Source organism: Pinus tabuliformis, chromosome 9 (genome assembly GCF_031772625.1).
Source record: "Pinus tabuliformis cultivar Carrire ecotype Pingquan chromosome 9, CPIR1, whole genome shotgun sequence".
Lineage (NCBI taxonomy): Eukaryota > Viridiplantae > Streptophyta > Pinopsida > Pinales > Pinaceae > Pinus > Pinus tabuliformis.
In genome coordinates this window covers 1,604,754,328-1,604,770,059 of record NC_142307.1, presented here as the reverse complement: position 1 = coordinate 1,604,770,059, position 15,732 = coordinate 1,604,754,328, and positions in this window count along the sequence as shown.

Below are 15,732 nucleotides of genomic sequence, written 5' to 3'. Positions count from 1 at the left end.
ACACTTTGATTGATCTTGGGGCTGCCATTAATGTAATGACTAAGGACACCATGCTCAAACTCAATCTCCAGGGCTCATTAAGAAACACCACAATAGTATTGCAACTTGCAGACCATTCCACAATAACCCCTGAGGGGATTGTTGAGGATGTGATGGTCTCCATTGACTCCTCGGAGTACCCTGCAGACTTCCTAGTTCTCCAGCCTAAGGCCAAGCTTACTGGTTATCCTCTCATACTTGGGAGGCCTTGGTTAGCCACTGTCGATGCCTACATCAGCTACAGGGCTGGAAATATGACTATAAAAAATGGGCGTCTATCCAAGCAGTTGGTCGTGTACCCTCATGCTTAGCCATCTCTAGAACATGACTTACCTTTATGGCTAGAAGAGGAGGAAGAAGATGAACTCTACTCAACCCAACTATATACCTTAGAAATTGCCATGGGAGGAAGACAACTGGATGAAGATTTTTTGATTGAACAGATACTCCAAAGTCCAACTCCCAACATGTTGTCCTTAGAGGAAGTAGTAAAGGAAACCTAGAGAAACCATCAGATTGATCTATGCTTAGCTGATTCAAACCCTACCCATCTAAACACAATAGAATTTGGCCCTGAAAGAACTTTGAAAATCAACCCCTCTCTTTTTGTACACCAATAAGAAAAGTTATGCAACATGCTCAGGGAACATTTGGATGCCTTTGCTTGGAGTTACAAGGAGATGAAGAGAGTGAACCTCTTGGTGTGTACTCACCACATTTATATCAAAGAATGTTGCAAACTAGTCCAAAAACCCCAAAGGAGAATGAATCCATCTCTCAAGGATATAGTCAAAGAAGAACTTCCAAAGTTGTTGGATGTAGGATTCATTTACCCTATCTCGGACAGTGAGTGGTTTTCTCCTTTGGTGTTGGTTCCAAAGAAAAATGGGAAGTGGAGGATTTGTGTCGACTACAGAGAGTTAAACAAAGCAACAAAGAAGGACCATTTCCCTCTAGCTATATTTGACCAAGTTCTAGATGGCCTGGCAAGGAAAAAGTATTTATCTTCCCTAGATGGGTTCAGAGGGTACAATCAAATCTAGATTAGCCTAGAAGACCAAGATAAAACCACCTTCACCTATCCTTGGGGTACTTTCGCTTATAAGGTACTTCCTTTTGGCCTATGCAATGCCCGTGCCACTTTCTAAAGGGCAGTCTTTAGTATCTTTGTTGAGCTAGTCCATGATGGAGTAGAAATTTATATGGATGATTTTACACGCTATGGGTGTGATTTCCAGGAGGCTCTGTCCAACTTGGGTAAGGTGTTGAACAAATGCATTGAAATGAACCTATCCCTTAGTCCGAAAATATGTGAGTTCTTGATGACTACAGGAACTGTTCTAGGTCATTCAATATCCCAGAAAGGATTGCAGATGGACCCAAATAAGATAGCCATCATCCAGAGGGTCCCACCTCCGCAAAAACAGAGGGATGTCAGAATTTTTTAAGGTTTAGATGGGTACTATAGGATATTTGTAAAATACTTCAGCAAGTTAGCTTCTCCTTTATTTGGGTTATTGGCGAAAGACTCTGAATTTTTATGGTCAGAAAGTTGTTAAGAAGCCTTGGACATTGTACAGGACAAGCTGACCACTGCACCTATTCTATGAGGCCCAAATTGGGCCCTTCCTTACCATATACATGTTGATGCCTCTCACAAATCCATAGGAGCATATCTAGGCCAGGTAGATGACAAGTTACCTTATGCCATTTACTTCATTAGTAAGAATCTGTCAAAAGTTGAACTGAACTACATAGTGACTGAAAAGGAGCTCCTAGCTGTTGTGCATTCATTGAACAAATTTAGGCATTACATTACAGGTTACCAAACATTTGTGCATACTGACCATGCTGTAATTAAATACTTGATGAATGAACCTAATGTAAATGCCCATATTATTAGATGGTTACTTTTATTACAACAAATTGATTTAACTATTATTGATAAGCCTAGCAAGGAGAATGTTGTTGCATATTTTTTTTATCCAGATTGACTTTTCCTGTAGGGGAGGAAGGAATTGTTGATGATTAGTTACCGGATGAACACTTATTCACCATTTCAGTTCTCTCTCCATGGTTTGCTGACATAGCAAATTACTTGGTGTCTGCACAGTTTCCACCAAATTTGTCCTCTAAGGAAAAAAGCAAGATTGTGAGGAAGAGTGCCCCATTCACTTGGATTGGGGGCAGCCTTTTCAAACTATGCCTGAGTCAAATTCTGAGAAGATGTGTCACAGAGGAGGAAGTCTTTGACATCCTTCTAACCTATCATTATGGGCCTTATGGAGGTCACTTTGCAGCCAAAAGGAGAACCTTCAAGGTGCTATAAGCTGGTTATTACTAGCCAACTCTTCACCAGGATGTGAGGAGGTATACTAGTCAATGTGATTGATGCCAAAGGATGGGGAAACCTACCCCAAGGGATGAAATGCCTCTGCAACCTCAAGTGACTTTCGAGCCATTTGACAAGTGGGGCATGGATTTCATTGGACCCATTAACCCTCCATATAGGCAAAAAGTAGTACATGTTATGAAACCAGCTCACAAAAAGATAGAAAAGAGAGATTAATGCCTTCAAAATAAGCCTCTTCGAGGGGACAACCTCCTTTACATTACACAAATGAATAATTCTTGGCTAAAAAAAGTGTTTTTTTTTGTATCCTCATATTCTGCTGTCATTTCTTCCATAAAAATTGCCCAAGTCACAATTTGTTTACGAGAGCAAAGCCATTGATACCATACAAACTGGTTTGGTTCCAAATATAAAGTTGCAATGTGTACCTTTTATGTGTTTTTCACATTATGGAGATCGAAAAATTGCATCTGCAGTATCCATGTTACGGGATCCTTGCCATCAAACTTCCTCATATCGATCTTTTCTATCTTTTTGTGAGTTGGTTTCATAACAGTACATCATTGTGTGCACTGACTATTTGACCAAGTGGGATGAAGCCAAGGCCATCAAAGCAACAACAAAGGAGAAGGTGGATGAGTTCTTAAGGGAAAATGTATTTTATAAGTTTGGGTACCCTAGAGAACTGGTCACTGATCAAGGAAACCAGTTTACATCTCACATGATTGAAAATTTGTTAAGACAACACAAGATCAAGCATAGGACATCCACTCCTTAACACCCACAAGCTAATGGGAGAGTGGAGGTAATCAACAGAGTGCTGGAAGGAATTCTGAGAAAAGTGATTAGCAGCAGCAGAAAGGACTGGGCAGATAGATTAGTTGAGGCCACTTGGGCCTACAATACCACCTAGAAGACCACCACTGGATTCACTCCTTATGAGCTGGTCTATGGGAAGAAGGCCCTATTGTCCATTGAATTTGAATACAACACCTTAAGAATGGCAGCACAACTAGATCTAGATCTCACCAGGGCATAACAAGAGAGATCGCTACAACTGAATGGGCTAGATGAGTTTAGAATGCAGGCCTTCCTGCACACGGAGGTGACTCAAGTTCAAAGGAAGATCTGGCATGAAAAGAACATAAAGGACAAACAGTTTCAAGAAGGTGATTGGGATTTGTTGTATGATTCTAGATACAAGGATTTTAAAGTCAAGTTAAGGACTAGATGGTTAGGGCCTTATGTCATAGAAAAATGTCATGATAATGGTTCAGTGCAGGTAAGAACCATTGATGCAGAGGCTATTCCTTTACTTGTCAATGGGCATAGATTGAAGGTCTACAAGAAGCCCTTGTCAAAGAAAGAATTCATCAATGGCATCAGCAAGACAATGATGGTGGTGGAGCAAGTCTCAACTTCTACCCCATCAAGTCCCTGAAAAAGGAAAAAAGAAAAAAAGAAAAATTAGAAAAAAAATAAAGAGACTGAGGTGAAAAACTCCATGAGGCACCTGAGTCCCACTGTTGGGTTGAAAACCTCTTGAGGTAGCCCAATGATGTCAAAAAAAAAAAAAAACAGATCTCTAGGTGAAAACCTATTTTGAGGCACCCAAAGCAAGAAGCTAGGATGAAAACCTCTTGGAGGCAGACTAGTTGTTTTCAATATATATATATATATATATATATATATATATATATATATAAAGAGAGAAAAGAAAAACTTTGAAAATGTTGTTTGCAGGTCAGCAGGAGGAGGATCAGAGAAATAAGAGAGGAGCAGAAGGACCTATACAATTCATATTTTCATTCCTCCATCCCATATTCTTCATCATCCCATCAATCCCTCCATTTATGAACTCATCCAACTCAGTTTACACAGGCTCTGTGTTTTCTACAGGATTCCCTGTAAACCTACAAGATTCCCTGAAAACCTACAGGAGGATCCTGTAGGAATTACAGTGGCTTGGGAATCCTAAGAAAAGTGACCCTAGAGCAAGGGGATGACCAAACTATGTCAAAAATAAAAATTTTACTTCACCACCTCATCACCATGCCTCTCACTACTATGATTACCCCTGCATTCATCCAATAAGTTTGTTCCAAAAATAGTATAGTTTTCAAACAAAAAAAGAAGAAGTGAGAACAAAGGACAAGAGGATAGTACCTGAAGGCTATACCTATCACCTACCAATCACTAGACCCCTTCTCTACCCATGAAAACAATCCTCATGATCCAGAAGTGAAGAAAAGAATACAAGTTTAGGGGAGAGGTAGCTACAGGACATCCTATAGGTTTCTTGTAGGAAATCCTATAGTAGCCTATCCCACAAAATGAAATTTCATAGGTTGCATTCATCTTCAGCATAGAGATCCCAATGTCATGGAATCTCCTCCAAAGCTTAGCAGCAGTAGTAGGATCATCAGCATCACCCTCCAACACTTGCACATCAAAGGAAACAAACATTAAAGGAGGGAAAAAAAAAGAATATGCAACAAATCCACAACACAGGGACATCATTATCCAACAAGAAGCATCATCAAGCATCTTACTTGTAGGTATGTCATCTTGCTTAAGCTCTCTCATTGGCATAATATGGTAAAAAATGTAGGATTGTGTAAGAGTTGGTTTTATAAGCAAAGGTGGCCAGTTAACCTAGCCACCTTCGGCCAGTCGACGAGGAGAAATCAATTAGACCACTCCACGTGTGGCAGTGGTCAAATCAAAGGAAACGGAAAGAAAAAGCCAAAAATGGTTAAGATATGGATGATCGAAGTGGGAGATGATTACGAGGTAAGGAGGAATGATGGAGTGGTAGTGGGACCAATGGTCCAAAATAGGGTACTCGTACTTAAGTAGCAAGCACACCATCCCACACAATCACCCATATGAGGAAATAAAACAATGATTTCCATGCAAAGGAATCATTTACAATCTCAAGGATTCATCTAAGCAAGGTTGCTCTCGACTCTTGAAGCAGTGTCTACAGGAAAGCCAGTGAACATTTTTCAGCGCAGGAGAACCTACAGGATCCTATAGGAAAACCTACAGGATCCTACAGGAAGACCTACAGGATACAGATAAATCATCTACAAGATTATTAGTGGACATTTAGAGAGGAAATATCAAAGGTTGGCTTCATCAGACAGTAACCAGGAGGTAAGAGCTACACCTTCCCACATTTTCCAGTTAAAAAATATAGAAAAACCCTCCATTTGGTTAAGGAAATTGCAATATAGGGGAATTATATTATAGAGTTGTCATTTAAAATCTCTCACCCACTAGAATTTGGAATTATACCCATACAAGCCTCCACAATTACCAGAGAAAAAATGACAGGGGGATTTAACAAGAGGGAACCCATAAACACAGTAAGAATTCATCAGCACCCTCTTGTAGTAGAAATTTTCACAAGGCCTAATTGGATGGGTTTCTTTGAAAATATGAGGGGATATGATGATGAGGTGGCCAGAGACTTTGTTCTCTCACTCATACCACTAACTAGGACCCATGCCACTGCTATGGTGAAAGGTGTCTCAGTAGAAATCACCCCTCAAGTCATAGGCAGAATCACCACACTTCCTTTAGGGTTGCCTTGGAGAAAAGAAGATAAGGGTAACAACACCCTTACAAAGAAGAAATTACTTTTGGAAGGGGAGGAGGCAATGGAGTACAAAAACAGGGTTAGAAGAGAAAACCTTCCATACCCTTGGAACGAAATTAGCTACCACCTCATTAAATATATATCTTCTAAAGGGAGATACAGTGTGGTGTATGGATACCATTTCAGGCTTCTCCAAGAGCTGAGATTTGGAGCAGACACACCTCCTTAAAATATACTAAGCATACCCTACTTTCTTCTTCAATCAGTGATAGATATGAGCATCAAAGTGCAAGAAGGGAAACATCAACAACTAGCCCATTATGGGTTAATCAAACTTATCCTAGTAGATGATCTCCAAAACCTAAGACTCCCTATTACATGGACAACTTTTAGAGACGTGCAGGCATAGGGAGAAATAAAATCTCTTGAATATGAAAAAAACCCCACTGCTAGTGAAAAGGATGAAGAAGAAACATAGGAGGATGAAGGGGAAGAAAAGGAGGAGAAAATTGAAGAAGAGATAAATGAAGATGCAAAAAAAGAAACATATGAACATAGTGAGGAGCTGGAGGAAGAAGAGGAAGAGAAAGACAAGGATGAGAAGGATAATGGAAAAGAGGAAACAAAAGGCAAGGAAGAACATAGGTCTACAGTTGAAGGAAAATAAGGGGAGGGATCATCAATGGTATCTCCAGAACCCACTGAGAAAGAGGCAACAACTTCTCTTACTACCCTAAGTACACTTATCAAGAAAAAAGGGAAGAGACACAGACAAACCCCATTTTGACTTAGGACAAGAAAACGTACAAGAATCAGGCAAGGAAGACCTCAAACACCCACCAAAATTCCTATTGTCATTGAGGACTCACCAAAGCAGCAAGGAAAGGTAGCTCCTCTTGAGAAAAATCAGGGAGAAGGAGCATTAGGACAAGCCTCTCCCAAATCACCCATCACTTATGTTAGGAGGCTTGTCACCAAGTCTGCCTCATCAAGAGGAAAAGGTCTCCTACAAAAGACACAAAAGGACCTACATGAAGTAGAGGCCATCCTATAGGAAACTCTGCTAAACCTACAGGAAACTCAGAAAATGGACCAAGAAGGTATCACTCAGTAAGAAACAAAGAAGGAATATCCAAAACTAAGGGAACCTAGTCCTCAACCCAACCTTGAATCTTACTACAGGTTCATTGAAGGGGGTAGGGTCATTCCACAGAAATTTTCCATCCCCTTATTCTTTGAGTTTGAAAAAGAAAGGGCAAGAACACATAGGTGGATGAAAATTGCCAATTCTAAAGGAGTGGAGGATGTAGGCCACATGGAGGAGAAAGTAAAGGAGATGGGTAGAGAACTGAGAAGCATAAGGGACATAGAGGCAATGATGAAAGCTCAGTTGGAAGCAGAGAATGCATGGCTAAGGGGACAATTACAAGAAAGGGAAAGTCAGTTGGAAGCTATGGCCAATTTATCCTTAGAGGCAATCCAGTGTAGGATGCCAACAAAGTCTTATGCCTTGTATCTTAAGGAGCAATGGATACAATTCCAAATTAATAATTTAGCACAAAGAGGCACTATGACCTTCCAGGATTATAGACAATTCATTGATCTTTGTGATCAAAGCACCTTGGAAGATAGAGCAAAAATGTCTGAGTTTTACCTACACAATCCGACCTTGACAGATTTGAATGTGTGGGACCCAAATTCAAAACTAGGGGACTTGTAATTGATGGCATTAGCATCATGGATGAATCATGAGGAGGAAAGAGCTGTAGAAATGAAGAAAGTAATTGAAAGAGAAGAGAAAAAACCCCTCATGATAAGAGTTGAGCAATCAAATCCAATGGCTGTCACCAACACCCACAACCTGATTACAAATGATCCTAAGCTAGCACCTAGGTACCTTGCTGCACAAGAGTAAGTAGTCACACACTTTGAAGACATGTTCAAGCTGTTAGGAGATGACAGGATGTAAGCTTTCCAGAGGATATGGAACACCTTTCCCTACAACCTGAAAATTAGAGAATACCATTCTCCTCAAAGAATGAGAGAGGCACTAAATAGAACACCCATGTACAAGCAAGCTCTACAAATCCTGAAAGACAATTGGATTGGCTTAAGACTTAGTCCACCACTGCTCTTAGGAATATTGGAAGGAAGGAAGGAAGAGGAAGAAAGAAAGTAGTGGGAATAAATAGAGAGGAAGGTAGGATTCTATTCACAGGAAGAGGAAACTACAGTAGAAGCATGGGATATCAGGGAGGCCACTAGAGCAATGAAGGGCATGGATATAGATTGAGTTGCTCAGAGGATGAGAAACACTTTCAGTAGGGGGTGATGATGAGCCTCATCATTGGGTAACTATATGGACCTTAATACACCTCCAAGCTTATTTAAATCAACTCTTCTCATAATTCCTTACATATTTTGATTATATTTTGCTTAATGAGATGAATAAAAGTGAGATGTTATGTCTAGTGGACTAATGTGCATTGGTTGCAGGTTTTTGAGAGCAAATCATGACAATTTTGGCTAATTAAGGGCAGAAACTCAAATGAGACAAGGAGGAGAGATTGTAGGAGATAGAACCTCCTCATTTAATCCTCACTCATTTGAATATTCCTCCATCAAATCACACTAGCTTGGAGTTGCAAGCAGCCAAGTCATGAAGATCAAAAGGTAGTCGAGCCAGTGACAGTTAAAGAGCCAGTTCATCTTGAGTTTGGGATCTGAGCCTCCCTAGATTTAAGGAAGTCGTTGGAGACTTCAGTTGTATAAATAAGGAGGCCTAGATCCTCATTAGGATTCATATTTCTTATGTAAGAGAGGTAAGCATTTTCAAGTTCAAGACTTGTGGAAGACATTGTTATGTAATTTTCTTATATGATAATGAGAATGAGAATTTCCTTGATCCAACACTGAGTTGACTCAGAGGGCTGAAGCTCTTGGGTTAGGGCCCAACCCTAGCAGCAAAGGCTCCTCTTCTTGTACTTGTATGTTTAGTTGATTTCATAGATTAATGGTTGAATTGGTTTTAGCATTATTTTATTGCAAGTAGTTGTGAATTTGATTAGTTTGCTTCCATTTGTGCATTGCTTTAGAAGTAGCTTAGAAAGATAAAGGAATACCAAAAAGCTAATAGTAGGAAGGTTTGGCCTCACTCCTCCCTTCAGAGGCCATGGTTTTAGGAAAGAACTCCTATGCAGCCCCAAAAAGACAGAATTCTGATTTCTTATGGAATTTAGGGTTTTCTGCTACTTAGGCCAACATCTTTTCAATTTTCAAGAATAGGATTTAATTGTCATTTCTGATATCTTCAGCCTTGCATTATATCTCATAAGGTTTTCACATTATTCTACAAGTTTTTCCATGCATGAAATAGGCAACTAGATAATGGAATTCTGTTTTCTTAGTTGATTGAAAATCTTTCTTGTTTGACATGATTCATGGATGAATACCAGATGTAGTGCAGGGGTTTCAACAGTGCAGGGAGATCTCATTACGAGCAACCCAAACCTAACCTCATCCATCCATGATCATCAACAGCCACTAAGTCCCTCACCCAATTCATCATTCCATAAGAACAACTTTCTAGGGTTGTTGACCAAATCCAGTCATCTTACAAACTCTGTTTTGAATCTCTGAAGGAGTCCTAGCTACTCCCTTGCCTTATTTCTCCCACCATTCACCTTCCCTAATCCCTACACAACCTTCCAAATCACTCCTATTTCTCTCGGCCGAATCCTGTAGGAATATAGGGGATCTTGTAGGAGCATGACATCCTATAGGACGACCTGTAGTGGCCTGTTTTGAGGCTGAATTATGGAAAAAGCATCTAGGAAGAAAGGAGAAGACCCCTACTTGCCTCCTAAGCCATCCAACCTTCCATCACCATCTCTAACCCACCTGCAACATCACCAATTTGGATTTAGCATTCACATTCTCACAGAAAAAGACAAAAGGAAAAAATTTATTGTGTTCATTTACATGCACAACAGTAGAGTGTTTGGTTATTTCATATTGCATGCCTAGGATAGTAGGATTATACACATGTTAACTTAGCATTCTTTTGAAGCGAATTCTCTTAGCAGTTAGTTAGATGAATGGTGTGTTTAAGCATTTGATTTCAGTCTTTCCTTACTACAGTAGACAAGGTTCTAGTTAGTGTAAATTTCCCCTTTCCTTATTGGTAATTAAGCTTCTTTTGAATCAATAGAAGGCTTTTTTGAGAAACCATAGGGTCTATTGCCATATTGACAATGACAAAGAGTGGACCCATCGCATCTGCTTGTGTATACAACACCGTCACCTCCAAGTTTGTACGAACCCCGGGTTGGTAAAGTAAAGTTGGTAGCCCCAGGAATTGCAACATTCTTGCTGCAATACTGGTGCTCATCAAATTTTTGAACATCCACTATAAATGTACCATAGGTTTTCTTGATCTCCTACATATAAAGCTAAACCAAAATTCTCAGATTCTATAGTTTTTTTTCCATACCTTAGATGTCATTCCCTTTTGTTCATTCTGAAGAGTTGATCGTATTTTGATTTTGCATTCATTTTCTCTATGCCCAAATTTATTGCAAAAGGAACATTCTGATTCATCTTGGAGAGGTGAGAAGGTATTGTAATAGCATTTATTTAAACCATTCCCATTTTTTTGTTTTCTTACTTCTCTAGTCATGATAGTTTTATAAGAAACACACTAAGCAACCTTATTAACAAAATTATGACAAGTGAAGAATTGATCATTAAAGTAAAATATCCTAAAAGTGTAGTACCTTCTTATGTAGCTTTCCATTTGATTGTGATAAGGGTGATTCACCTGAGAAACATTTGATACCTTATTCCTTTGCCGAGAGTTGGAATTTTGTTGATTGCTTCCTTTTACTGCATCAAGATAGCTTCTTGTACTTGTTTCATAAGATTTTACAGTCTTTGATGATTCTCCATTGTATTTGAGACCTATTTTTATAAGAGAAGATTGTTGTACTTTGATAATTTCTTCTAAGGTCTTAGATCCTTTAGCAAATATAAGGTTTAGAAATTTTTCTTTCTCAAGTTCCTTCCTTGGACTTACAACTTCTAGCACTAACTTTTCATTATGCCTCTCTTTTTCTAAGATTTGTTTCTTCATATTTTCCTCTGCTAACTTAGCTTCTTTTAAATGAACTTTAAGTTGATCTATTTGTTCTATGAGATTATCCTTTTGTTCTAGCGCATCCATACAAACATCTTCAGACTCATCAATACATTTATCTTCAAATGCCATAAGTAATTGATATTCTTGATCAGAATCACCTTCTTCACCATTTGAAAGACCATCACTATCTTCGTGTGTGTAGAAGCTTCTTTTGTTTTCGAACCTTCCTCTGAAATTTAATTTTGTTGAATTTTTTCCTTTCTCATGGTTTTCTTTATAAGGGAATTTAGTAGCATAGTGACCAACTCTTCCACAGGAAAAACATTTGAAAGGAAGCTTACCTCTAAATCTGCCAATGCCTACTTGGAGTTTCTTTACGAAGTTTACCTCTTATTCATCTAATACACACCCTGATTCCTTGAACTCCTACTTTTACTTTCCTTTAGAAGTAGCTTTGAATGGAGTTTCTCTGATATATGAGGGGCCCCCTTTTCTCATGGCATAGGATGTTAAAATCCCATGAAGTTGTTCAATAGTAAGGTTCTTCAAATACTACATTTCTTCAATGGAAGAGACTTTTGAATTGAATTTTGGCATTAGAGATATTAAGATTTTCTCAACAAGTGATGATTATTTTATTTTGTCACCAAGATTTGTCATTAAATTAACAATCTCATCTACCCTAAGAAAGAAACTTGCAATAATTTCATCATTATGCATTCTGAGAGTTTCATATTGAATTCTAAGAGTTTGAAGTTTGGCATTTTTTATCTTGATGTCACCTTCATAGCTTTGGATGATCTTGTCCCATATAGCCTTTACAATATTCAGTTGCATGACTTTGAGAATATCTGATTCTACGAAGCTTTCTAACAGGGTATTGGAAACCTTTGCATTTGTCTCATACTTTTTCTTTTCTGCTTCGTCTGTGGGAATGGAGGATGGATATTGATAGCCTCCTTCAATGATTCCCCAAACATCCGCTCCAAGTGACTGTAGGTAAGCTCTTGTTCTGACTTTCCAGAAAACCAGATTGGATCCATTAAAGAATGTTGGCCTGATAGATGCTTCTCCTTCTTGGTTTCTCATCTTGATGAATCTTCCTTCAAGCGATCAAGATTCTTCTAAAGGACCTCCTCTAATACCAATTTTTAAGAAAAATATTGAGAGGGGGAGTGAATCAATATTTTTAAACTACTTAACCTTTTCTTTTCACATTCAAATTTCTATACACTATTGTTATGAAGTAAACCTACGTATGTATGCAATTGTAATGAAGACATGTAGTGTATATCCATTTAACTCATTTTCGGTTAATTCATCAATTGTATAACTTGAACCAATGTATCAATACTTCATTAGACATTAATTAAATAGTAACCATGTGTAGTAAGAACAAAATAAACTATCAGCCACAAGAAACATATCAACACTCATGAACACCAGGATTTTTTAGGTGGAAACTCAATGTGGGAAAAAAAACCACCGATGTTGTCGTCTCTGTCTTCTTCTTTTATTATAAAGAGAATTTTATTAGAGTCTTGTACTGGCACAAACTCATACCAGTACACAGACATCCAGCTACGAAAGGCTACAACCTTATCTCATTTTCCAGCTTCTACTGGAAGGGAGCTACAACCCCCTTATCCTTTGTTCTTTATGGATCACTTTCCAAAATATTTCAAACTTGATCCATTTCAAATATCAGATAGCAATACTGAAATCAACGTTGTATCAAGTCACTAAACCAATTGGATCACCAAATAAAATATTACAACCAAACTAACTTATATCATTGTATACCCATTCATTAGAATACTAGAAACATATTGTTCATCACATAAACTAGATCATGTCACTACAAACCCTAATTAAACACATGTCAAAATATATATGCTATTGTTTAGAAGCATACCCACGTATATACGCACTTTCCCTTTGGATGACCTGTGTACAAATCTCAAAACACTGAAATCTAAATCTGAATTATTGCACTACTCAAATAATCACTAAAACACATACTAAACCCCATCATAGATCGGTGAATCACATGCAAATCATCACATAGCATCATCTTTAATATTCATCAATTTAACCCAACCAACACTGTTAAGCATAGATTATCATGCAATACTTCATAGACATACAACAACAAATAAATAAAACAAATCAATTATTATCATCAACTCATACTATAAAACCATAGCAAATGTATGTGACCCTTAGAAAGTTTTTCCACGTATGTACACGTCTTTCATACTTGACACCCGCATACAGATCTGTTCATACTGTAGAATATATACGCGACTACCCAGAAGAAGATTGGCATATGTACGTGACCTTTCTGAAGCAAACCTGTGTACATATATGTAATTACTGAGTCAAACCTTCATTGCACACCAGAACCCTATCAAACCCAAATATCAGCATACATCATAAAATCATCTTCACATATCTATCAAACCATAAGTAGATTATTTAATATATACTCATTTCAGATCTAATAGATTTGATCCATTATCATACTCCTTGGTGCACACCTATTTCAGATCAAACCAATCATCAATAACCCAATACATGCACACTTAACACTTTCATATCCATATCCTTATATAGCTTAGGCCTTAGCCAATACCTTAGGCCAATTCTATAGTTATGTCAATGGTATTTTTTGATAGGATTAAATATTTGTTGTCGCACCCATTACTATGGGCCAATATCATGGTAAAGACCCCCAGGTATTGAGAATACTATGGTGCAAAAATTGTACACAACTTTTCTTCACCATAGCCACATATGTGTGTGGCCTTTGTTCACAGGATCCACATATATTTCTTAAAAAATAACCTTTATCCTTCCTTTTTCTCTGAACTGACATCCCTTTATCCAATCTATCTGTCACATTTGTACTGGCCTGTATACTTATTCTACCATCATCATGTTCACATATTTATCAAGTAGGTTTCCATCAAGGAAAACATATTAGTCATAATGCTAACAACCTCAAGTTCTATTATTTTTGTACAAACTAACCTTAATCTTATGTATGTATTTTGTCATTATCTCTATATAGATTGAAGTTTACATTGAAAACTTCATAAAATAGCAGTTGAAAGTAAAGTTTTAACAAAATTACAACCAATATGATAAACAATAATTAAGCAATCTCATTATCTCTATATAGATTGAAGTTTAGATTGCAAACTTCATAAAATAATGATTGAAAGTAAAGTTTTAACAAAATTACAATTAATATGATAAACAATAACTATTTCAATTTATGTGGAGGAGTTGAGGTTGTGAGTCAATTTTGGGGGAATTAAACTATCTCCGTCTAGACCGAGCTTCACAAAATTCTAACAATAGCATTTTATTGGTGGCTAGATCATTCTTCCATCCAACATTAAGAATGGCCCCAATTTATGTTTAGTCTGGTTCCAAAAAACAATAATTAATACAAAACTATAATACTTTATATATATACAAATTATTTAAAATAAATCATTTAAAAATTATAAAATAATTAAATGATAAATTAAATTTATAAAAATATTTATTGGGAATAATAATTGAATTTTGAGAGTTAAATTTATAAAAGTATTGGAAAATTTATGAATTTAGTTCTCACATTTCAAAATATTTTACAAACAAATAAGAGAATTGTAATAATGATTCTAGATATTTAATCTTGATAATGAATGATATTGGTTTAATTAAAAAAAATTTGATTAAAAAATGATCCTATAACTCTAAAGGAAACTACAAACAATGTTCATGCTAGTTTGTAAGTGTCACTTCTTCCACGCTAAGGTATTCATTGAGATTTTATATAAAATTATAATAAATTATAATAGGGTGTGTTATGTGCCATTCAATAAATAGATCAATTGGACATCCGTGGATGATTGTAATATTCATGCTAGTTTGTAAGTGTCACTTCTTCCACGCTAAGGTATTCATTGAGATTTTATATAAAATTATAATAGGGTGTGTTATGTGCCATTCAATAAATAGATCAATTGGACATCCGTGGATGATTGTAATACTTACATAGTTTTTATTTAGTTAATTATGTTATATGTAGCAATTAATTTATAATATCTTGTTGCATTAGATAAGGTGATAACACATTTTGAACAGGCTTACAACACATTTTGACTAAATGTGATTTACCTATGTTACCACAATTGATAATTAAGAGATTAACTTCTAGTTATTGCTAAATTTGTTATTATTTGTTATTTTAACAGTGGATTAGTCATCCTAAGAAATATCGATTATTTTCTAATTAACATATCGACACTTTCACTAATCCAGTAACTTTGAAGGTTGCACTGATCACTACATCTTCAGGAAAACAACACTATATCTTTAAAACAACATCAACAAAGAGAAGTGGTAATTTGGCCTTGAAACCAATATTCATGAATATACGCCTTTAAGGGAAGTGTGTGGCTTCAATTACATTGAAGTTCACAATAATAAATTGTGGACATAATATTTTATTTAATAAGGAATTTTAATTTTGCATTGTTTACATTTTTTTGTTTAATTAGTTTGTTATGTTTAATGTGTCTTTTAAGGAATTGTGTGACTTTT